General features: G+C 44.1%; 1 long non-coding RNA gene across 1 annotated transcript; it reads left to right on the top strand.

Annotated features, from left to right (window-relative positions):
• The first annotated feature begins 449 nt into the window (after positions 1-449).
• On the top strand, positions 450-23,765 carry LOC148110744 (uncharacterized). The gene is made up of 3 exons (XR_015723968.1): positions 450-625; positions 15,876-16,049; positions 18,268-23,765. It is a non-coding gene; the product is annotated as an uncharacterized LOC148110744 (long non-coding RNA).
• Positions 23,766-24,162: the final 397 nt, after the last annotated feature.

Raw genomic sequence — 24,162 nt, 5'->3', positions numbered from 1 at the left:
TGGAGTTTGTAACGTTGAGAACAGGCGAGCCAGAAGGAAGAGGGACCACCGCAATAGCAGGTCCGTCTCCGGTGGCCTAATTGCTGATTTGATAGCCAGAGCCAAAACATCAAAAATGACAAGCAGAAAGGGTTGAAGGTCTATCTTTCACACAATAGAAAGCATCAGCCGCTTGGAACACAGCTCGGGATGTCGTAAGAGACGCCCTGCGTTTGCCCGCTGCATGGCACATTCCTATCTGAACTCTCCAGTGCCTTGCGAAAAATGCAGTATCTACTGGCAGTGGGTTCCTTTGCATAAATGTTACAGAGGCCCTCACATTAGGCCTGTGATGCAAAAACCATTTTCTTTTGTATTTGCACAGCTGTTAGTCTCTTTAGGGGGGCCTGATTAACAGCAGGCTTGTCCTTCACTTGTCTCAGGAAGTTTGCTCTAAAACGAGAGAGACACCGTGCTGCTCAGTTCCTTTTGCGAGGCCACACAGCAAGTGGGTGCAGAACAAGGGGAGTCCTCCCTTCTAGGGCCGGCTTCTATCATCAAATTTTCAGTCGTGGAGGAAACACGGCAGTAGCCCAGCCCCCTCCGGGAGAACATGAAGTGACCTGACGAAGTTGCTCAACCAGAGGTATTCTTATTAGAAAACTAAAAAACGGGAAAAGGAGAGCAAATCTGTACAACAAATTATGGCAAATTCTCCTGACACGTGGACGGACGGCAGCGCTGGCCAGCCTTCGCTGCCTCGCGTCTGAGGTCAATTAGAATTCAGGGTTCTTGCCTGCAGCTAGTGAACCCGTATAATTTGATAGGGAGATAATAAACAGGAAATGATTTCTTGTCTGTGCTCCCCTCTCCCCAGATCTGCACGAATACCCACGCCCGCTCCGGTGCTTTTCTTTGGTGGTTTGGGGGTGGGGATTCACTCTCCTCCAGCTCGAAAATAAGCCATTGTGCTTTTCATTTGTTATTCTGAGAAAGCAACATGGTTGTTACATTTAAGAATGTGCGCTTGTGCTTGTGATCGTGGATAGGCATGAAGATGGCTGTTTGATCCGCGGCAGCAAGTGCGGCTGCCCCAGCTCCTGCTAAAAGGAAGCAATTTACCAGCAAAGCTGGTGCCAGATGAAGATTCTCAGTGCGTTGCAAGTGAATTACCATGTCTATAATTTTCAAGAAGAAAAGAAAACAGGAAAAAAAAAAAAAAACCCCAACACAAAGCCAAGCAGCGTAAGAAGGGGGATATTGGGCCAAGCTTCGGTAAGAGGCACATAATTCATTGCAGAGATAATGGCTGGCTCGATTGCCCTGTTTCATTTCTAAAACAAAAAGGCTTTGCAGGTAAGCTTGTGCACAAGGAATCGGTGGTTGCCCCTGGGGCTGTTCTGAGTTCTTATAGCCCAGAGGTGAGTCATATTCAGAGAGTGCGTCTTGCATATTTGCGACTGCATTCTACAAAACCGTATGTGGAAGGAAACATTGTAATGTATTGATTTGGCATAATAAAAGCTCTAGACATGTTTTGTAAAATAAAGAATGAGAAGGAATAGTTCGTAGGGGATTCTACTGCAGATAGCATATGAAGTACATCACTGATAATACATATAATAAACAGGGATTGAGATATAGATAGAAAGAGATGGGCTTTGTTGGGGAAAAGTTGGGTGGAAAGCAGCTGGTGTGTTCTGCCGGCTCAGAGCCCTTGAAATACAAGCCGTGTCCCCCTCTCACCACACGTCCCACTTTAATTCCTAGAGCAAAGTAGGGGGGAAAGGATACACGGATTGGAAGAAGTGGAAAGGAGAGATTAGTAGGGCACAGAGGCGGTGAGGAGACAAAGACACCCTTGGAATGGTCCAGAGGCTTTGATTTTAATCCCATTTTTGGAGGTCATTCTGACCACATCTGTTCATGATGCTGTTCTGTTAGCGACGGGGAAGAACCAGGGCTTCGGTGATAAAGGCCCACTTGGGGCTGGAGTGCCTGCGAGGTAGAGCACAGGTGGTTCGCCAAAACAGGTGCTTTCCGTTAGCAGGACGCAGCCCTCACCTGCAGTCAGCACGGGGCGGGGGGGGGGGGGGGGGGGGGGACCTGCCACCGCCACCGTGAGCATTCAGAGGGAAAGAGAACATCTGGGCTGCTATTTGTTTTTCTTATCTTGCTCTTACATTTCAAAGGGACCCTTTGTTCCAGTTCCCTTGAAATGGAAACAAATTTGAGTTCAGGGCATTTCTCTGTAGTCACTTGTATTTCACAGGAATGTGGGTTTTCTATATGGGCTTTCTAACAAGGAACTCAAGAGTTTTAGAAATTCTAGACCTTCTTGACGAGGATAAGCCATCTGGGACATGATATGCATTTTCCAAGAGGCCTGGGAGAAAAAGGGAAATGGGCGTGTTTTTCCAGATCATACAACCACATTGTTGGATCACCCTAAAACTCAAAATCTTATTAGGTTTCTAGATGGAAGGTGGGGAGTGGGAGGGAGCTTAGACTGTTTAGCATCTTGTTTGTGTATTTCGTGGGGGAGGTGACGGTTCTCTTGGATGCTTATGACGAATACAGAGGCACTGGATAGAAATGGCATACAGGCCCTAGATGATTTTAAATGCATTTTTTTTTTAAATCTCTAAGTGAATTCCAAGGCCTAAAAGTGAGTCATATTCTACAAAGAGCTATCCTTAATGGAACTCCGATAAACACTAGACTTCATCCTCGAGGGTCAGGCCAATGGACGTCCCCCCATGGATCTGCCCCACAGATGAGGACAGGCCATCGTGTTACAGCTCCTGGGCACACGCATGTGTTGAAGGCCTCTTGTATATTCAAGAGGGCTCTACTTTCTGTATCTTTTCCAAACATTCCCCATATTTATCCTGCCAATTGCTTTGCTTCAATAAGCCAGTTTTTTAGAGTACTTCCACCATGTATTTTCTAAGGACTTTGCTATTCTAGCCTGACATTAAGTTCCTCCCCCAGGGAGAGGAGAGACTGTGGAAAATGTGATTACTCATAAAGTTTCTAAGGATGGGAAGAGTCTATTTCCATGAAGATACAGTTCTTTTTTGGAGGATTTAGTAAGGCTAGATTGTTTTCTCTACCTAGGGGAACCGGAGACTGGTGGGGGCATGAAGATGTTTTCCATTGTCATAGGGACTAGACCTTGAATACAAAGACTCTAGAACACTCTAGAGAGTTCCAGGAGGAATCTGAGCTCATGAAGCTTCCAGGTTACTTTCTCCAACAAAAACCTAGAATACGAACAGGACTGTGCCTGCCTGGAGCCCTCCCTGCCTGATGGCCAGCAGCTAAGTTCTGGTCTCTGTCTGCTCTGCAGTCAGACCACGTTAATCCATGTCCTGCTTGGACTGATGAACTCCAGGGCAACTGCTTGTCCCAAACCGTGTCCCACTTTTTCTGACCTACACTAACCCCCTATTGCACTCATAGCCAGCCTTGGTTATTGTCCACCTCCATTGCCTGCCTCGGGCAAGGCTAGCGATTTGCTTCCCTAAAACATGTTTCTAGTTCTTTTGCTATAGTAAAAACGCACATTATTCAATATTAGGAAGTATAATACTCTAAAATAGAAACCTAAAATCTAATGGGCTAGGTAGTGCTCCGTGTTCTAGATGGGAGCCATAAGCTTACCCGACCGGTTGAGAATTCCAGGCACACCCCAGTCGCCTGGTGCTGGAGGATGGGATGGTAGATGGAATCGGTATGGGGCACAGTTCCATGTTGACACTGGTCAGAGAGAACAAGGGTCCTAACAGTCTCAGGTGGAATTGCTAGGAGTTAGGGCTTTATCTGGAGCCTGCAGGAGCAGCTGTCCTTTCTTCCTGCCCCCTCTCCCCCCATCCTTACCCAGTCTTCTCTGACTGATCCTGAAGGCCTAATAGAGTCATCAGGACAAGTGTGTTTTCCTGGGAGAAGGAATCCCCTAAAGCCAACAGTTCTTGATTTCTGTGTCTAAATAGGGGTCAAGTCAGCTTTTAGCTGTGTCAAGCTCGTGTGGAGTCGGGTGCCTCTCGGGAGAATGCACACCCTGACCCCTTCCTGAAAGAGCAGCGAGAGCTTGTTAAGCCGTGACTAGGATCCAGGCATTCCTAGGTGTTTTACATAGGCTGCCTCATTATCTTCAATTCTACAACATTCCATGAAGATGTTTTATCGTCACCATTTTCCCGCTAAGGAAATGGAAGCTCCATGAGGTGGAACAACTCACCCAAGATCACATAGACAAGAAAAAGGGGACCTTGGTCTGAACCCGGGTCTGTTGGCTTCCCCAAACCAGTAACTTCTCTATACACAGGAGGAGAAATGCCTGCAACGAGATCTTCATTAGGTAGTATCATTTACACCAAAAAGGTTTTTTTCCCCCATGTACATGTATATTAGACACAGAATTTTCCAAAACAGTGAAATCAAACATCCCCCTTTGAAAAGAGCGAGGTATGCTGCCCTACAGGCAAAGTGCCCTATTGCATAAAGTCAGCAGCTGCAGCCGGCAACTTTTGTGTCTGATTTCTTAGCAACGCTCAAGAATATTTTTTCTTCACTTAATTATTTCCTGTCCTTTTATTTGAATTGCTTTATTCTTCATTTCCTCACATTACCATTTTAAAACAATTAAAAAAATTTTTTTAGGCAAACGAAACAAGAGAATTTATTGCCAGAGGACCTACTTCACCAAAAAGTTAAATAAGATTCCTCAGGTCCATGGAATCTTATATAGGCTAAGAACTTGGATTTCCGCAAAGAAACGGGGAATGTAAAAAATAGAACAAATAAAAGAAAATATAATCTTTAAAAAAAATTTTTTTAAAAAATTTTTAAGTAATCTCTACACCCAACATGGGGCTTAAACTCACAACCCTGAGATCCAGAGTTGCACGTTCCATGGACTGAGCCAGCCAGGCGCCCCAGGAAAATATAATTTTTTAAAAAAACATTACCTCCTCTAAAAAGTCTTTTTAAAGCCGTAATAGTAACAGTGTGTTCTCTCACACTACCATCTTAATTAAGCTTTTCAAATGTGATAATACCTTTTCATGAGTTCTCAGGAATACACTGTTTTTACCACTATGCCATTTTGTTCTAGAAAGAAATAACACAACCGATTTGGGATTCAAGAAGAGACTTTGAAACCCTGGGAAGTGAAAGCAACAGTCCAAACTAACACCCCCACGAGCCCCTCCCCTTCCACTCCACAGCAGTCTTTCCTGCTGGTGGCTTTGCTGGCAGGAGCCGGGGCTGCCCCACCTCCCCCCATCTACTGCCTACCGTGGACCCTAATCGCATTAAGCCCATTAATGATCCATTTGTTTCTTTTCCTCCTGCTTCCACAAAAGGAAATGCATTATTCATTGATAACCTTTCTCCTCCTTTTGTGTGTTATCAATTGTGTAGACCGAGTTCCGTGTTGTCGCCCAGACTGTGATAGTGGCTCTTTTGGTGGCTCTGATGTGAAATTACTCCATTGTCATCAGATATGAACAGGGCTCAAGACTACATCCGGGTAGAAGCTCTTGGTTTCTGTCAGAACTCCGGCTGTCATTCTTAATGGCTTTCAACTGACCCACTTACGCGGAGAGCTGGAGAACCTCTGTGCTGTCCACTTGGAGATACGCCGCTTGCCTCTTGTTTATCTTACAAATACCCTGGCAGATACTACAGCCTCCTTCCAAATTACAGGGGCTGTGAGCACATCCGTTCTCCATACGCCCTTCGATCATCAGCAGCAGAATAAAGCTGACTCTTAGGAGTGGCCACCGTATCTTTAATCGGCGGGGCTTATTCTACAGTATTTCTGGACCAGAGTCCTCGGGGGATAGAACTCAGCATCCCTTTTTTGTGCCAGCGCAACCCTGTTTCAAATGGTTGCTCGGTCCTCTGCGAGCCATATGTGGCTTCTTACGTTAAATGAGCACAGATTTAAAGCCATAGTTGCAGTGCTCCGTAGCCAAATGCGGCTCGGGACTACCGTGTTGGGCAGCACGGTAGACGTTTCCATCACCTCAGAAGGTTCCAGGAGATAGCACTGGTTTAGTAATAATAAGAGCTAAGATTTCTGAGTACGTGTTGTGTGCCCGGCACTGGTCTCAGCACTTTACAGGTGTTCATTGTTTTATTCCTCACCACAAACCTGTGAGCTAGGTACTATTAGTTGTCCCATTTATACAGGAGCAAAACTAGGCACAGAGAGATTATTTATATTATCAAGCCACGTGCATCACGCTGCTGATATGAGGACCGGACAAGACACACACGGACAGTCTGGCTCCAGAGTGTAAGCCCTGCACCTTCACGCTGAATTGCTTCTCACACGAGATGCATTAGGAAGAGACAGACCCAAGCCATCTTCAATGCAAATAAATGTTTTAATTTAAAAAGAACGAAAGACTATTGATCTAGTAATCATCGCTCCTCTGTCCTTCCCAGTCCCACCTGCTCTTGGCAGGTGGTTGACCTTCATTGCACAGAAAGGAACAAGGCAGAACCCCTGGCTCCCTCAGTCCCTTTCCTTACCGCCTTCCTTGGCCCCATTTCTTCATCAGTTTCTGTCTCATTCCTTTTGTCTCCTCCTGGAAAAAGGCAAATGCCTTCACTGGCGTGCCCACTCGCATCCTTTCCTGCCTCATGCAGAACCAAGCTGTCATTATTTACCTTCTCTCTTTCCCATCAACTTCTGTTTTTCCCGCCTGTAAGACTCTTTGTCTTTGAAGAAAACATACGCAGTCCTTCTCTCCCCTGCACTTTATTAAATATGCCAATCCAACTAGCGTCTTGTCCTGTAAGATTCAAGGGCAGCATCAGCCCCGCACCCTTGTCCTCAGCTTTCCTTGCCCCAGGCCAGCCTGATGCCCCTTTTTGGTGTCCCCACTGCCTCCTGCCTACCTTACTTGCAGTCCTCACCACACCATGTTGAGCAAGGCATTTAAATTTCTATTTTATCCAAGAGTTTACTGTTTGAGAGTAAGGATCACGTTCTAATCATCTCTAGAGCTCACCACTAGCTCAATGGCACAAGGTAGGCACTAGATAAACATCGATTGGAATATAAGCATTTATTCTAAAAAAAACCCCCAAACATCTAAATGTGTCAACTTTCTTTTGACTTTACTTTTTCCTCTGATATTGGCTTCTGGTTTTTTATCTTTAAACTTCTTGAAAAATTTATCTATAATCTTTTATTTGCTACCAATTAGCCTTATTCTCTTGTGATTTGGCCTCTCTGTCCACTGAAGAAAAGACATCCTAAACACAGATGCAATGTCTGTGCCTTGATGATACATTTTTTAAATTTGCGGTGTTTGAGATTGATGACCCATCCATGAAATTCTCTCCTACCTTGAATTCTTTTCTCCTCAGCATTTGGACTCTCATTACTTTTTTTGGTGGAATCATTTCTTTTTGGTCTTCTCCTTCTTGCCTAGCTTCTGCCCATCTACCATTCTTTAATTATGGATGTTCTTTAAGCTTTAGGATATCTTCTTTCTCCCATTGTAGTGTTATAAATTTCTATGACTTCCATTGTTTTCAAATGATTCTTGCATTTATATTCCAATCACGTCATATCTTGGCATCTTTACCTTAGGACCTGCCAGTTCTTGAAATTTAACACTTGTAAGCTCAGTTAATCATTTTTGCTGTGAAATTTGTTCCTCCTCCTGACTTTTCAAATTCTTCTAATGGCATCACCATTTTGCATGACCATAGTTCAGTCTCAAACTCGATGCCTGCTATATCTCCAAACCCGTGTTCCTAGTAAGTCATTATATCCTACTGAGTTTTCCTTTGAAATTGCTCTCACTTCTTCTGTTCCTTTCACATGGCTGCTTTCTTAATTAAGACCTTTATTTAGCTCTTGGCTGTACTATTGCAAATATCTTTGAGCATCTCGCCTCCCTCGCCTTCTACCATGTCCTTCACACCACAGCCAGAGTAATCTTCCCAAACAACTCCGATTATGTCTGATTATGTCTTTTCCTTATTCAAAATATCTCTAATGACAGCTCCATGCCTATTTAATAAAGTCCATATCATTCGCTTGACAGTCAAGGGTCATCTATAACAAGTTTTCCTTTCATTTTTCTCTCCTCTCGTTTTGCCTCCTGCATATACCCTGAATTTCTTGTTGTTTTCCAATACATTTCAGAATCTTTTACTTCCATGCTTGTATATATTCTCCCTTGCCCTCGCGCACTCTAACTCCTTCTCCAGCTCCCGTTTTACTAAGTGAGGTATTTCTTTTCAATGCCCTGTTCCAGGGCATTTGCTCCCTGGAGTCTCCCCCACTGGCTTCAGCCAGGAATGATCTCTCTTGCTTTACACTTCCACAGCATTCTATCTGGCCTACGCGTTGCCCGTGCTTGTCACCTGATGAAGTGTCTTCTATGACATGGTAGCTCCCTGAGTTGAACGCACGCTTCATTCATCTTCAGTATTCCTCAAAGTATTTCACTCCGGGCAGATGCTGAGTTGGTATTTGTTGACGATGGCAGTACCCAGCTTCCCTTGCTGCACTCCCGTTGTCCAATGTATAGCGTTAGCATCTGCGCTGGGAGGACTTCCGCTGGAATAAAACAAGGCGAAATAAAAACCTATCTCTTAAATAATGGCAGAAGCTCCGTGGTGCGTCTGTCACCGAATCCCTCTGAAATTCATTTTGAATGGTAACAGAGTATAGATAATAAATGAAGACTTGAGGGTAGTTAAATATTGATCTTGACCTTTCTGTAATACCCACATATCTTTTCCATCCCTTAGTTTCTTCTTTAATGGATCAGCATCACTGTGTTACCTCAGAGGAACCATGGTGACAATAGCAAATTGCCTTGACATTTTAAAGGGTTAAGGCTGTGTGGCCATCACTCTAACCCATTGTGCACTCTTTCCTCTGAAATTTTATGACTCTTCTTGGATGATACCCCACTAACGTACACCTATTGTATTTGAATGGTGGTTCCAAAAACACATCTCCACATCCTAAAACCTGAAGCCTGTGAATATTACACTATATGATAAAGTACGTATTACCTTATATGGCAAAAATATGATTAAGTTAAGGATTTTGAGACAGGAGCTTGTCCTGGATTATCCTGGTAGGTCCTAAATTCAATCACATATATCCTCATAAGACAAACACACAGAGAAGACATAGTCAGAGGGGAGACAATGTGAATATGCAGGCAGCGATTGGAGTGATGTGGCTATAAGCCAAGGAGCACTAAGGATTTCCAGGAGCCGTCAGAAGCCAGGAGAGACGCATGGAAAGAATTCTAATCCAGAGCCCCGAGAGGGAGTGTGGCCTAGTGCCTGGATTTTGGACTTCTGGTTTCCAGAACTGTGAGAGAATAAATTTCTGTTTTAAGCCACCACATTTGTGGTCATTTTTATGGCAGCTCTCGAAAGCTAATATACCTATCCCATCCTATTCTTATTCTGACATTTAATATTTGCATCCATGTTTGGCCTTCTTATGAGCTGCCGGAGGAGTTGTTAACAACCACTGGCTTGAAACTTTTTCATTTAATAGTTATTGAAATTCTACTATGTGTCAGGTATTGTTTTCGGTTTCAAGGCTACAAAAATGATTAGGATCCCATTCCTGTCTCAAGAAAGGCATAGTCTTTTGGGAGGTAAGAAAATCAAAGTGAAAAGAGGGGTAAGAAAGACTTCCTGGAGATGGTGACATGTAAACTGAATTCTAAAGTTTAAATTGGGGTTAACTTGACTGGGGGTTTAAGAGAGAAAACAAATTTAGGCAAAGGGGACAGCACGAACAAGGTCACAAAGGCCAGACTTCACGACAGATATTCATGCGTGAGGATCACCAGAGCTGTTGGAGACACTGGGATCAGGGAATAGTGGGAACCCAAGCTGGAAAGTTAGGGAGGAAGCAGATCAAAGAACACTTCATATGCTAAAATGTAGGGAAAAGCAAATCGTTTTAATCCCTCAGCTAACCACACATAGTGGGTGGGAGGTTTTAGCCACATAGTAGGTATCAGTAGGTGTTCCCTGAATGACTTTGTGTTAAAATGGACACAACTTATAATAAAAACTATTAGCATTAAAAAAAAAAAAAGCAAAGCAAAAAAAAAAAAAAAAGAAGAAGAGCTGTTAGTGTTGCTGTGAAAAAAGATAATGTTTTCTGACTGAATGAATGTCTGAACCTGTTGGTTATCATCTGTGAGACGGGACAACACTATATGTGAGGTAGATAAAATTTACAGACACATGTTTTTTTTTGTTTTTTTTAAATAAAGATTTTATTTATTTATTTGACAGAGACAGAGACAGCCAGCGAGAGAGGGAACACAAGCAGGGGGAGTGGGAGAGGAAGAAGCAGGCTCATAGCGGAGGAGCCTGATGTGGGGCTCGATCCCATAACGCCGGGATCACGCCCTGAGCCAAAGGCAGACGCTTACCCGCTGTGCCACCCAGGAGCCCCTACAGACACATGTTTTTAAACCCAGGACAGTATAATAAATATTTTACAACTTGCTACCTTTCAGGATTGCTTTTATGAAGTCTATAGCGCAAGTCTGATCACTGTATGTATACTAATTAAAAACCTCTTTGTATCAAGACAAAGCCTTCCAGTTCATTTTATTATGAAAAGTGAGGATTTATTCTTGAGAGGAAAGGCGGTGTCATTGCTTCTGTGGCCTCTGTACTGCAGTGAGGGTGGGAAAGGTTGCTTGGGCAAGGAGACACAACACCGCTGCTCTCACTGAAGTAGAGGAACTGTCCCCACATGGTCTGATTATGGCTCTCATGCTGTTAGCGCTAAATTCCTTGGAAGCAGGATGGAGTGGAAAAGTCGGCATCAGGCGAGAACTCTGTCCTGGCAAGGAATATCCAGCTGAGAGAAATAAATGGAATTAAGTGCTTCCTGTCGCTGGATTGATTCTGTTCGGATGCTGCATATTTGATGTGTGATACAAGGTGAAACCAACTATGCGGCAAAACATACTTTCTAATTCTGTCCTGTGAACGGGTTAGAGAATGCCCTACATGTAAAGATCTCCAAGTGGGCCCGTAAAAGTGAAGGGAGCGAGTTTCTAGGAAATGTTTACTGTGCATCCATTGTTTTGTGCTTTTGTGCCAGGCACAAAGGAGATACGTGACTTCAGCTGATGAAAGCCTCAGAGTTTTGTTGGGAAAGAAAATGGTAAGACACTTGACAAAAACACATAATTATATGAAGCACAGTGTGACACTTGGAAGTCCTTAAGTGGAAAGTCCTGTTGGGCAACCAGATTAGAAGGCTAAAGAGGTGGGGTGTGGGTCTGACTCAGCCTTGAAGGACGGGATGAGTTGGTGTGGTAAGAGAACAGCTTGAATGGAGACACAGTGTGGAATTAATAACAAGCGAGCATGTTTATGGGCTGAAAGGAGACCAGGTTGACTGGAGCAGTGGGTAGATTCACGGTTCAGAGCAATGAGATGTTTCGGGCATATAAATGGGATCCAGTTTGCTAAAGGTCTTGAATTAGCTTCCTATTGTTGCCATGACAAATTACCACAACGTCAGCAGTTTAAACCACACAAAGTTATTATCTTACAGTTCTGTAGGTCAGAAATCCAGTGGGCTCGACTGGTTTTTCTGCTGCAAGTTCATAGGGTCAGGGTTAGGTTGCTGGTACAGCTGGCCTCTGGGGTAGAACCCTCTTCTGGGCTCGTTCGGGTTGTTGGAAGAGTTGACTTCCACGTGGTTATAGGACTGAGGTCCCTGTCTCCTCGCTGGCTGTTGGGGGGTGGTAGTTCTCAGCTTCTAGAGGTGGCCTACGTTCTTTGCTTCTGGTCCCTTCCTCCATCTTCAAAGCTAACCATGACAGTTTGACTCTTTCTTACACCTTGAATCACTCCTGTGTTTCCCTCTTCTGCCGTATCTCTCTCATTCTTCTGCTTTTCTCTGCTACTTTCAAGGATCCATGTGACTACATTGGGCCCAAATGAAGAATCTCCTAAACTCTCTGTAATCTTAATTCTATATGCAAAGTCCCTTGTGCCATGTCAAGTAATATATTTGGGTTCTAGGGATTAAGTGCCAAAGCTGAGGAGTTTGAATGGGATCCAAAAGGTAACTGAGAAACTCTGTAGGTCCTTGAACAGGGGAGACGTATGTGGTTACACAGGGAAGACTGATGACAGCACTACTTCTCCCTGAGATCAAGAGTTGCACGCTCTACTGACTGAGCCAGGCAGGGGCTCCTAAAGATTTTCTTTTCTTTTCTTTTATTATTTTTTAGGAGATTTTGTTTGAGGGAGAGAGTGCAAGTGTGCATGTGCACGCATGAGCATGGAGTAGGGGTGGGGTGGGATGGGCAGAAGGAGAAGCAGACCCCCTGCTGAGCAGGGAGCCCAAGGCAGGGTTTGACCCCAGGACCCTGTGATCATGACCTGAGCTGAAGGCAGACACTTAACTGACTGAGCCACCCAGGCGCACAAAGATTTTATTTTTGTAAGTAATCTCTACATCCCATGTGGGGCTTGAACTTAGGACCCTGAGGTGACCGCACTACTTCAAACCAGTATTATTTAACTATTCATGCAACGTTGATTCAGAAGAGAGGCTGCAGGACATAGGGAAGGGAAGGAAGGGAGGACCACTGGTGGCTGTTATGGGCCCTAGTTAGACTCAGGCAATTCTGCTTTGACCCAAACTTGTGAACTCTGCTCAGTAGAAGAAAAGAAAAGCTAATTGTACTTACCCCCTTAGAAGGTAGCTCATCTGACACCTCCACGTGGGGAGGCGCATCCCTCCCCAACCCCATGAGCTTCATCAAAGTATTCCTTCTAAACGTTTAAAAGATTTCTCTTGAGAGTTCTAAAATAAACTCCCTCCATCTCATTACCTTTCCAATGATGCTTGCGCCCCCTTTTCTAGACTGATACCTTGGACAGCCACCGCATCAGGGCTCCCAGCCCTAACCTGGTTCTGGGGATAGTCATTCATTTATTCACTCATGAGTGCCTGCTTTATGTGACTACCATTTTCTGTGCGGGGGTTGCTGCAGTGAACAGAGCCCTTCTGTCCATGTAGCTTACCTTTGAGTAGGAGAGGAGATCAAGGTTCAAATAAATATATATCCGAAGACTCCAATATGTCGAAAATCATTAAGTGGGTTAGGAGGCTAGAGGATGATGTGTGAAGATATAAGGTAGCATTTGGGCAGATGCTCGGAAGAGGTCAGGAGTTAAGTCAGGTGGCGATCTGGGATAAGAGTGTTGCAGGCAGAGGGCAGAGCAAGTGCAATGACCCCGAGGCCACGCATGAGGGCACGTACTTGGAACATTCATGGGAAGTAAGAGGGTCTGCCCGGCTGGAGCAGTGGGAGTGAGAGAGGGGTCAGAGACCTGTTAACAGTGCTGACATAAAGTCACCGACCTGCCCTAAGCAACGTTCTGAAATTGGGCGTGTGAGCTCTTAATACACTGCTTGCTCCAAGATTTTAGTGTGATTCCTGTACAGAAGGATTTATTTGTCTCAAGAAATTTGGACCAAGGAACAAAATAACATATTTCAAGTTCTGGGTATGGATTGCTGCGAAAAATTAACTTGCTATATGCATTTATTGACTATTGTTTATGACATAAACAAAGCTGCTCTTCTTCTATAATAAGAAGAGTTGGTAATATTGTACCTTTCTTATTTTCCATCCTCGACATTATTATACAATAAAGAGCTGAATATATAATATTCTGCTGAGAGGGTAATGAGCAGGATTCAATCACACATTTAAATGAATTTAAAAAAAATCTGAACCCTGTCCAAGTTCTTCCATCTAAGCATCACTTAAGAATCTGTTTGTTCAGTTGAGTTTCATTTCTGCAGCTGCCAAGCCACTTCGGTTCTGCCAGCTCGACTCTCCGATTGCAAAATAAAGGGTGGTCACTTAACAGGGGATGTGAAAAATAAGAGTGTTCTGTGAAAAGAACGACATTATGAGGAGTCCTGATAATGGAAAACCGGAGGCTTCCTGCTTGTGCCCCCCCTTAGCCCGAGGGCAGGTAATTTGGAGGGGTATTCTCACCTTCCCCACATGGAAGCAGTCGCTGGCGGGGTGTGTGTGCTCTTGGAAGATGGACGCACTTTGCTGCAGCTTACATTCATAAATATTTTTGTAGTATAATAGGTTGTCAAAACAAATCTGTGTTTTCCATTTGTGTGTGCGTGAGTGTGTCAGTACGCCTCTTAATCTTTTTGTCCATCTAGGGGTAGAGCACAAATCACTTATTCTCCTCGTTGTGGATTTTTCCTTACAGTATAGATTGGGGCAGGAGTGAGTCATGAAGAACAGGTGAGTAGGTGGCCGTGTGATCCGTGCTTGCGGCTCCTTCATCTTTATTTTAGTGAGTCTGTGTTTCCGCCGAAAACCTGCGGTGGCTTTTAAGCATTTTCGGTGGAAAATCCCACCTGAACTCGGCATTAACTACATCCCTGAACCGCCGCGGGACAGCCAAGGCGGTCTTACTGACCGCAGAACCGTGCCCGCGGGAACGGAGCGCTGGGCTCGGAGCGCGGGCACCGCTGCATGGCTTTGGAGTCAGAGGACGGACAGAACCGCGGTCATGTCCACCCAGCCTCGTGACTCGTGGGCTGTGTGACCCTAGGTGAGCTCCTTGACATCACTGAGCGCCCATTTCCTGTTCTGTAAAACGAGGGAGCGGATGCCTACTTCCTAGCGTGCTTGTGAGAATTACACGAGATCAGATAGGCGAAGCGCCGAGGGTGGGCTCCGCACCTGCTAAGTGCTCTATAGATGGTTGTCATTTTTATGATGATCCTTTTTCTTTGGCTTATTTCATTTTGATGGCACAGCAAGCAGACTTGGCATAAGGCAGCAGTCTTTCTGGTGCATGGAAATATAGGCCCCTGGAGGATAGCACATCAAATCCTGAAACTCAACATATACCTTCCTTTGCATATTCACAATATTTTTCTCCCTTCAAGTAAACCTGGGGAAAACATTTTGTTGCTTGCTGCCTGAGTTGGCCAGCAGTTCTAGTTTCCAAGGAGATCGTAAGTGCACGTATTTGTGTATGCTGATTTGCCTCAACTTTAGAAGAATTCCTCAGGGAATTCTTCAAAAGAAACAGAACATAATGGAAATGTTTTTTCTTCTTTCATAAGCCACAGAAGTGTGTGTGTGTGTGTGTGTGTGTGTGTCTCCTCAGTAATCTAAAAGTTACTTAGAAGTGGTCAGTCAAAATGGAAAGATTTGCTAATGAAATATTTATCTCCCTATGACTGCAATTTTATATGTCCCTTCAAATTAATTTATCTGGGGCTTTCGCTATTTAGAAAAGCATTTAGCTCAATTTAGAATTATAATTAGGATATTCTACACCAACTGCAGTGCTTAATGCAACCCTCTAACTTCACTATGGTTACATCACAAAGGAGGATAGAACTGGAGTCTGTTTTTCTACTCTAGAAAACCCAAAAGCACCTGTTCGGTGTCTATCCTAGAGAGGTATTTGATATTGAGTAATTTATAATCAAGGTTTCCTCCTGGTGCACAATTTTCATCAGTGCTTGGGGTGAAGAACTGTACGTTAGTATTTGAAAAAATACTGGATCGCTGAGCAGAGGATGCAGCTTTCAAAGGCTCTTGGTTCTAATTCTAGATCGACAACAACAGCGCATATGACATTGGCCTCGTCAGTCTCTCTGTTTCCACCCAGTCTGTTGTCAGATGGGCTAATAAACTGCTAGGCCTTCTAGCCTTGTAAGGAGAATTGTTGCTGTGCAGTGGTTTTCATATCTAAGTGCTGGAAATTTTCACTTAGAACCAATGTTCTTTTTCCAGAACTCTCCCATTTTTCACGTCTGTGGTAGTGATCACCCTTTATTTTGCAAACAGAGTTGAGCTGGCAGAATGGAAGTGCCTTGGGTCCAGGACTGATTGATTGATTCATTCATCACTCATCACGCATTTGTTCAGCATTAAGTGGCATCACGTGGTATAAAGACTATGTCTTCAAGTCAAGAATATTGGGATTTTCATACAGACCCTCTCACCAGCGTTGCGATCTTGGTAAGATTATCCACCTTTATGATTTCCAGTTGACACCTATGGACATAGGTTGCTATGATGAATACATGAGAATATGTAAGAGAAATGCCTGTACAGTGTCTTTCTCTACAAATACCACTCGCTTTCCACCAACTGTGCACACCATGCATCCCATTGCGGGGGGTACCATAGTCCTTATCCTCAAGAGAGTTTATACTCTAGATGGGGGAGAAGTACAAGGGAATAATTATAATACTAAGTTTAAGCAACAACTGTCCTGGCTTATGACAAAATGGGTCTGAGGATAGTTGGGATGAAGACCATGTGGTAACGAGGGTTCAACAGGAGAATCTAATGAAACATGGTTGGCAGCCACGCTCAGCTTCTGGAACTGGAGCTCTGCCTTCGGCAATGCCTTCTTCACCAATGGTTAAGTTGTAGTGAGCGCACAAAACTAAAGCTCTCAGGGGTCTTTACTATCAAGGGGATTTTGTTTAGCTATATGTTAGTCCTGTCGGTAAAAAGTTTTCTTATCTACTCCTGAATAGATTAAATGGCACATCAATGTGCTTCTAATTCCATTATCTTTAATATTTTTAATTCAAAATGTCTGCAACGGGTTGGGAGTGCTGGGGGATGTACCCAGCCCCCACAAGCAGATTCATTACCACCCCATCTGCCACCCCAAATGCTAAATCCCAGGAACACCACTGTTTTGCAGTATGTTATATTTTACAAGACTTTGAGGAAAGAGAAACACAGAAAGATAGTGACAATCACTGCAGGGCTAGAGAGACAGAGAGCATAAGGTTAGAGCTAAAACTTCTAAAAAGCAACTGGAGTGTTGGAAAAAAGGAACAGAGGGAAGAATGGAATACATTTACTAGGGAATTAATGAACAGGCTAAAGGTATTTATGTAGGCAGAGAGCATATGGAAAAGAGGGAAATGAATCATGGAAGAAGGTAGCCAGTATTACCATACGATTTATTTATTTCATCTTGAGAAGTGTGTGTGCATGTGCGTGTGTGTGTGTGTGTGTGTGTGTACACATACATATGTGCACATGCACAAGTTAACTTTTTTCATTTATACATGATTGGAGGAAGAAAAAGTCACTAAGTCCAGCCTATGATATGAGAGAGGAGAAGGGTGTCTACCATAATGTGTCATGATGTTCAATGAGTTCTGCAGTGATATATCTAAACTCTGTCCTGTAGAGGAATTTTTTAGTAATTATAAACAGAAAACCATAGAGCAAGGGGAGGGCTTGCAGAGGGCTGAGATCTCTTTGAATGTGGCAATCTCTTTTACTTCCTGGGGCTTATATTGACCCCCACCCCCACTTCTGGAATTCAAGACCCACTGTCATGCCAGGTGATTGGTGTTGCCCAAGCCTAGATAGCTTCCGGTAGGGGTGTCTCTTGCAAGGATTACTGAAGAGGGGAAATGAGAGGCGTGGAGGGATTGAAGATTTTTGAGAGTATGGTGTGGCAAGTTTGAAAGCCTCTGCAACTTGGGGCTCTGGAGGAAGGGAAGGGAAAACAAACTTCTCCCTAAGTATTTCTGTCAACAAATATCTTTTGTCATTAAATGTAATAGTAATGTTGAGGAGAGAGTTAAAGGGGGTGGAACAAATGAGGATGGGAAAAGATAAAAAGCATAAGAGCCTGAGAATGAAAGGGAAGAGAAAAGTCCCAGAAAGGGCTCAGAGCAGTTGAATAAATGGCTGAGCCTGGAAGCTGTAAGAGGCTCCAAGAAGACGGGCCTGCATGAGGCCAGAGGCTGGCCGGGTGTGGAGCTGTCCTGCTAGCCTACAAATGGAAACCTCCCAAAGTTGGAGCTGAGCAGCCCAGCACAAACCCAGGGTCAGAGCAGTGACACCTGTATTAAGCCTAAGACCTAGAACTGTGTTGTTCCTGCAGGGACAAGTTCTAGAACAATCCTTCCTGGCAGGATCTTCTCTACACAGCTATCTGAGCTACGTACCAGTGTTACAGGATTTTTTTCTCCGTTGGTGTCCATGGTTCTTGGTCACCCTGCTTCAAAGAATGAAGATAGAGTGGTGGGCAGCAAAGCAAGGTTTACTGAGCAATAGCAAAGGGATAGTACAAAGCTCCCAAGGAGGAAGGGGACCAGGGAGGCTTGCCACCAGAGTTTCTAAGTCTAAGGGTTTTTATGGGCTTATTGGACGGCTGTTTTAATCTGATTAACCCTCCCTGTGCCTGTCATCCAATCAGGTTTTTGTCACCTGTCTGTCCTATGGGAAAGGGTGGAGTGCTCCTCGCAGGGCTGGTAAAATCCTTTTAAGGTAGGTTTCCTCTTGGGGGGAGGGGGCTTGTACCTGCCTGCCTGTCTTCCAATTATCAAGTCATCACCACCACTATGTGCTGCTCAAACTTGGTGTAAGGAAATCATAATTCAGCACAGAGCCTTGAAAAATCTCCTAACCATAATGAGTTCATAGCTTACATTTGAGCAAGTAAAGAAAATGTAGCAGTTTTACATGATAAAAAATGTGAATATAATTTAACAGCATCAAAAAGATAAAAGAATGAAAATATCTATAAAACAAGAACAGAGCTTATGAAATAAGATGTTATAAATCAAGGATATCATAGAAGAGAACCAGTGAATGAAAAATAAGGTTGTTGAAATAACAAAACTAAACATAATGGACTGGACATAATGGAAGAGTGAATTAGTGAGGCATAAAATTGACTTGAAGAAATACTAAAAATTATCTAATATTTAATGAGCGGTGTGTGCCAAGCATTATTCAAGCAGTTAACACAGTATCTCATTTCATCCTTACAAGAACCATATATATCCCCATTTTATTGATTCAGAAACTAAGGCAAAGAAAGGATGAGTGATTTGGCAAAAGTCACACAAGTGATTTTGAATTCAGGAAGAACCCTTGTATTTGACCACTGCACTATAATATTAACTCACAACATTTCTCAAAATGTACCATAAAGAGATAGAGATGGAATAAATCCCAGACCTTATGAATACAAATCTGCATTTGGACAAACCCCCAGGTGATTCTTAACGCTCCATAAAGGTTGAGATGCGTCCTCTTGTAATTAGTCCCAAGGAACGGTGCTGAAATTAACATACTTGGACTGAGAAAACAATTTTCCTTAGTGAAGTTTTAAGACGTCCAGGAGAAAAATCTGGAAACTGGAGAGCCAAGTGGAACTCTTTGCCAACTCATGTGTTAATCGGAGGAGCACACTTCCCCTAGTTTCTATATATTGTAGGCAGCCAGAGACCCTGGAGACCTGTTGTTGAGTTAGCTGGTAGCTTCCCTTGTTGGGACACAAGGAGGAGGGATGCGGTGCCTCAGGCGGTCAGATGAGAATGGGTGGACATGTGAGTGTGTCTGCACGTGCGTATCTGTCCGTAGATAAGGCTGTGCTGATGGAGGCGTGGCTATCAAAATGCAGCATGGTGTACTTGTCTCCATCTCTTCTTAGACTGTGAGCATATTGAGAATAAGAAGTATGTCTCACTCTTTCTGAAGAATAGTACAGTGCCTGGCAAATAGAAACACACAACGTATTTTGCTGTTGTCGTTGAATGCTCAATTAAATTATTTTCAAGTCTTTTTTCTTGAGGTAGTAATGAACAAAGCTCTTCTTTCACCCTCTATCGAGTATTTCTTTGAATATGACTCAGATTCTGGGAGGATGAGCACACCCAAACATCTGACGGGAAGTTGGAAACACTATTCAGCAGTCCCGAGGACAATTTGGCAAAATGGATGTCCTTTTGGATGCCCGAAGCTGTGCTGAGAAGGATTCTGAGGCTGCATCTGGCCCCCACAGGAAAGAGCACTCCCTTCCATTAATGATGTGTGCCAGGGTGAGGGAGTGGGAGGGAGCAGCGAGTGGCCACATATTTGCCCTGGAGAGAGCCCCATCGGCCAGCCACCTCTGAAAACCAGTCAAGGATGGGTTAGGGCGACATGGGCAATCAGTGAGGGCCAGTCCTTTCACAGAGCTCTTAAATGCCAGGTTACCCAACTTTCAGAAGAGTACCTTGTTTTGAGATGACATGAGAAAATCATGCTCATACCAACATGGACTTGGAAGCTTCTTAAACTGAACCACGCCTGTTTATTCCAAATCCTAGCCATCAAGGGAGCCATCGTGGGACAAGCTGATCAGAAGAACCCGCACTAGTTTATGTGAACTTCATGTCTGAGCTCCCAAGATCTCTGTTGGCAAGACAGGGTTTGAGAATTTGCCACCATTCCTTCTAGTGTGTAGAGTAGAGGACTGTTACATCTGTCAGGGCTCCACATCCCTGTTCGATTCTTCATTTCTTCCCCACTCTCCTCAGACAGCCCTAGCATCTGGGGCTGAGACAGCTTTCAGGAGACTCTTCCCATGGCCTGTCACTCTTGTTAGGCCATCGCATATTGTCCCATCAAAGATTTTACTTGGTCAATTCCTTTATTTTATTTTATTTCTTGCTTTTTGTTTTTTTATGGTGCTTTTATTTCCCAAGATATTTAAAGACCTCTAATGTTTTCCAGCAAGGCAAATATTGGTTATCGGCAAAGAATTAGAAGGTCTGATGGTGATAGACCAGGGACTTAAGGAACTGTAAAATCTGGTACATAATGAGATGGTAACATGGCTCTGTTCGGGCAAATTGTTATAGTGAAGAAATCATGGACTTTGATATCTAGGTAGAATTTTGACTTTCTATTTTAAAATCTGTGAGTTTGAGAAAGTCATTCATTGTTCCCTCATCTGTAAAATGGGTATATTAATACCTCCCTCACGATGCTGAGTGTATAAATGTGTGACACATTGGAACAACTCAACAAAAAATGTGAGTTTCTTTTTCTTCTATTATCTGGTTTCATGGCACATGACGCGATACTATTAATTTTAATTTTAAAGGAGTCCAGAGGGATAGTCTGCCAATGTTTTCGTGTTCGAACTCCCAGTTAGGGAATTCCTCCTTACCCTAACTTGTTATCTTACCCCAATCTCTCCTGTTTTAATTTATTCTGTAACATGTGAAAAAAGCTGATTCTCATGCTGATCAGCAACCCCCCCCCCCAACAAAGGCCTAGATGTGGGGACTGAGAGCCCGAGAGCCATAAAGTGCGAGCAGAGAGTGGCGCCTCGTTGGTGCACTTTCTCTTGCCAGCCGGGCTGGAGTAGGGAGGATTCTGTCTTGATTCTGCACCCTGCTGACACTCCTCACCAGAAGGGCAAATCCCAGTGATGAGGAAGTGCCCTCGTTGCCATGACTAAAAGAGAAATGTCCTGTGTAAAGTATTCTTGCATCTGTAGACGTTGTAAACTTTCTGAGGTAAGGTCTTCTCCAGTCTATTTGACCTGTGAGGAGGCGACGGAAGAAACTGAGTCACAGTCCGCTTGTCAGACACGGACCCAGGAGTCTCCGTGGCTTCCTCTTCCCAAGTCACACCAACCAGTTTACTTCTCAGTTGCTGCTGAGGTGCCAGGACAAAGGATTGAGGGGCAAAACCAAGTCTGCGTGGTGCTCCCAAGGCACCCAGCATAGTACTGACATCTAGAAAGTGCCATGATGACTGATTCTTAGCTCAGAGATTACTGTCTCTCCACCACCAGCCATCACAACTCAGGAATGTTTGGGCTTCAGATAGAGTCTGCTTTTCCCTTCTCTCTTGCACTTAGTGTCGTCGATATGAAAGGAAGCCTGAGTGAGCCTACTTAAGGAACTCTTCCATAGAAAAGACACGCTATGCAGACTTCAGAACGTGATGGAGATTATTATAGTCATATTCAGAAAGTTTATAACCGTTAAGGATGTGGGAACTCACAGATGGGACGATTGGAGCAAGTTATTAAGTCTTGAGAATCCTTTTGTGTTTGGTGGCAGCAAAATGCTAGTAGGACCAAGACCAAACCAGTCACAGCTACCTTCAGTGGGCCCATTATTTGTAGGAAATAGCTTCCCACACGAAAGCCCTGATGCCAACAGGGTGACAACATGGGCATTTCTATGTCTACTACATTCTAACAAGTAGCTTAGTGACACCGTGAAGACCTAGGAACTCCAGCCCGGGGTCAGTGTGCTTGCTAATCGCTGGTTCATGGTCTTGACATCAAAGGAAAGAAAACAGCTGAAAATCAAGAGAGGAATCTATTAGATTAGTGAATGAGGCCAATTAATTCCTTTAGGGACAAAAAACACACAAAAAACAAACGAACAAAAAAAACCCAAGAAAAATGCCGTGCCCAGAAAGTAGGAAAAAAAGAAAAATTAGCATGAGTGTATCAAGGGTATATGAAACTCGGAAGCTTCCTAGGAAGGAAATGATGTGGAATATTACCAACTAATTACTAGGTAGAATCTTCTGCCAGAATTGGGGAGAACAGAACCAAGGGGGAGTCAACCTCCCCCCTTCGTGAAGTACTCATTTCAAAGTCCAATTAAGCCTCTGTGACTCTGATTTCTTGGCTGTGGACAAGGTGTGTGGTGTTCTCATGTTTTTCCATGCTGCTGCCAAGCTTACCCCACACTGTGTCCTTGGGCGTCACTGGACAACTTCCTGAACCTGAGACAGAGCTCATACCTGCTCAGGCGGGGCTATAGCCAAACCAGCTCAATTTCAGAATTAATTTTCTTCCTTTCTTTCTTTCTTTCTTTCTTTCTTTCTTTCTTTCTTTCTTTCTTTCTTTCTTTCTTTCTTTCTTTCTTTCTTTCTTTTGATTTTATTTATTTATGTGAGAGAGAGAGAGTGAGCAAGAGAGGGCACAAGCAAGAGGAGCAGCAGGCAGAGAAGCAGGCTCCCCACTGAGCAAGGAGACCGATGCAGGGCTCGATCCCAGAACCCTGGGATCATGACCTGAGCCGAAGGCCAACGCTCAACCGACTGAACCACCCAGGCGCCCCTCAGACTGAATTTTCAATTCTCAGTTCAGAGCCTCAGTCCCCTGGATGAGATGTTGGCAATCCCGGCGCCCTTCCCAACTGTCCCAGACACCTAGGTGCTGAGGGGCTTTTATAGAACGGTGGGTCTGTCTGGGTCTCAGCTAAGCTAAGCAGTTGTCTCTGCGGGATACCAGGTCAGTCCCTCAGAGTCCCTGTGGCCACCTTCCTCCTCCAACACGTGCACCTCAGTGCCACACCACCAAGTGACAAGATCAAATGGCTTTTCTCCATATTTAGGGTTTAAGGACATAAGTGGTGTTTAGGGGACAGGAAAGGACAGGAAAATTTTCTTCTCCCTAAATGTCTCATGATTATAGAGGATTCACACAGATTTTGGAGTCAGGAAGTCTGCCTTCTAGTTTCTGGCACTGCTACTCTCTTAGTGGAAAGCCTCACTTCCTCTTCATTTAAGTGCCAAAAAGAGTCCTGGACAAGTGGTAAGATCCGTTCTTAACTCTCTTCACTAACCTGTGAAAATGACTTGCAGTCATGAAGGAGCTTTCAGAATTGTGTTCTTTCCTGCCATTTGCCTTTCTTGAGTTCTTACCCTTTCCTTCCATCCAGTCCTGCACTTGGTGCAGCCCTTAGGGCATTTATTATGTTCTATCTTACAGCTGTTTGAATTCTTTTTTTAAAAAGATTTTATTTATTTGTCAGAGAGAGAGAGAGGGCACAAGTAGGCAGAGAGGCAGGCAGAGGGAGAGGGAGAAGCAGGCTCCCTGCTGAGCAGAGAGCCCGATGTGGGGCTCAATTCCAAGACCCTGGGATCATGACCTGAGCCGAAGGCAGATGCTCAACCGACTGAGCCATCCAGGCTTCCCAAGCAGTTTGAATTCTTGATGTCTTGTTTCCTATAGATTTTACATTTGGGAGTATTTGGGGTGGCATTTTATTCACCTTGATTTTTCATCAAAGTACCAAGCAAAGTGCCTGGCATGTAAATGTTTGGTGAGTTCTTAGAGTCTAGCATGGGAACCATGAAAGGCCAACAGTGTCTCCCTCAAGGCAGGTGCCTGGTGTCTGGGAATGATTCCCAGCCCCATAGAAAGTCACCTGTCTCAGTTCATATTGCAGACTTAGCTGGTATGGTGAGTGAGAGTTGAAATCTTTCAGTTCAAGTTGTTCAAGGTCAACTTGTATGTTTTGTGTTCCTAGCTCTTCTTTGGATTATGGTCCTTGGGATTTTTTAT

Source organism: Ursus americanus, chromosome 1 (assembly GCF_024610735.1).
Source record: "Ursus americanus isolate L20-20 chromosome 1, mUrsAme1.1.p, whole genome shotgun sequence".
In the NCBI taxonomy this organism is placed as follows: domain Eukaryota; kingdom Metazoa; phylum Chordata; class Mammalia; order Carnivora; family Ursidae; genus Ursus; species Ursus americanus.
The sequence above is the reverse complement of the archived record's forward strand: the minus strand, read 5'-3'. Positions and strand labels throughout refer to the sequence as shown.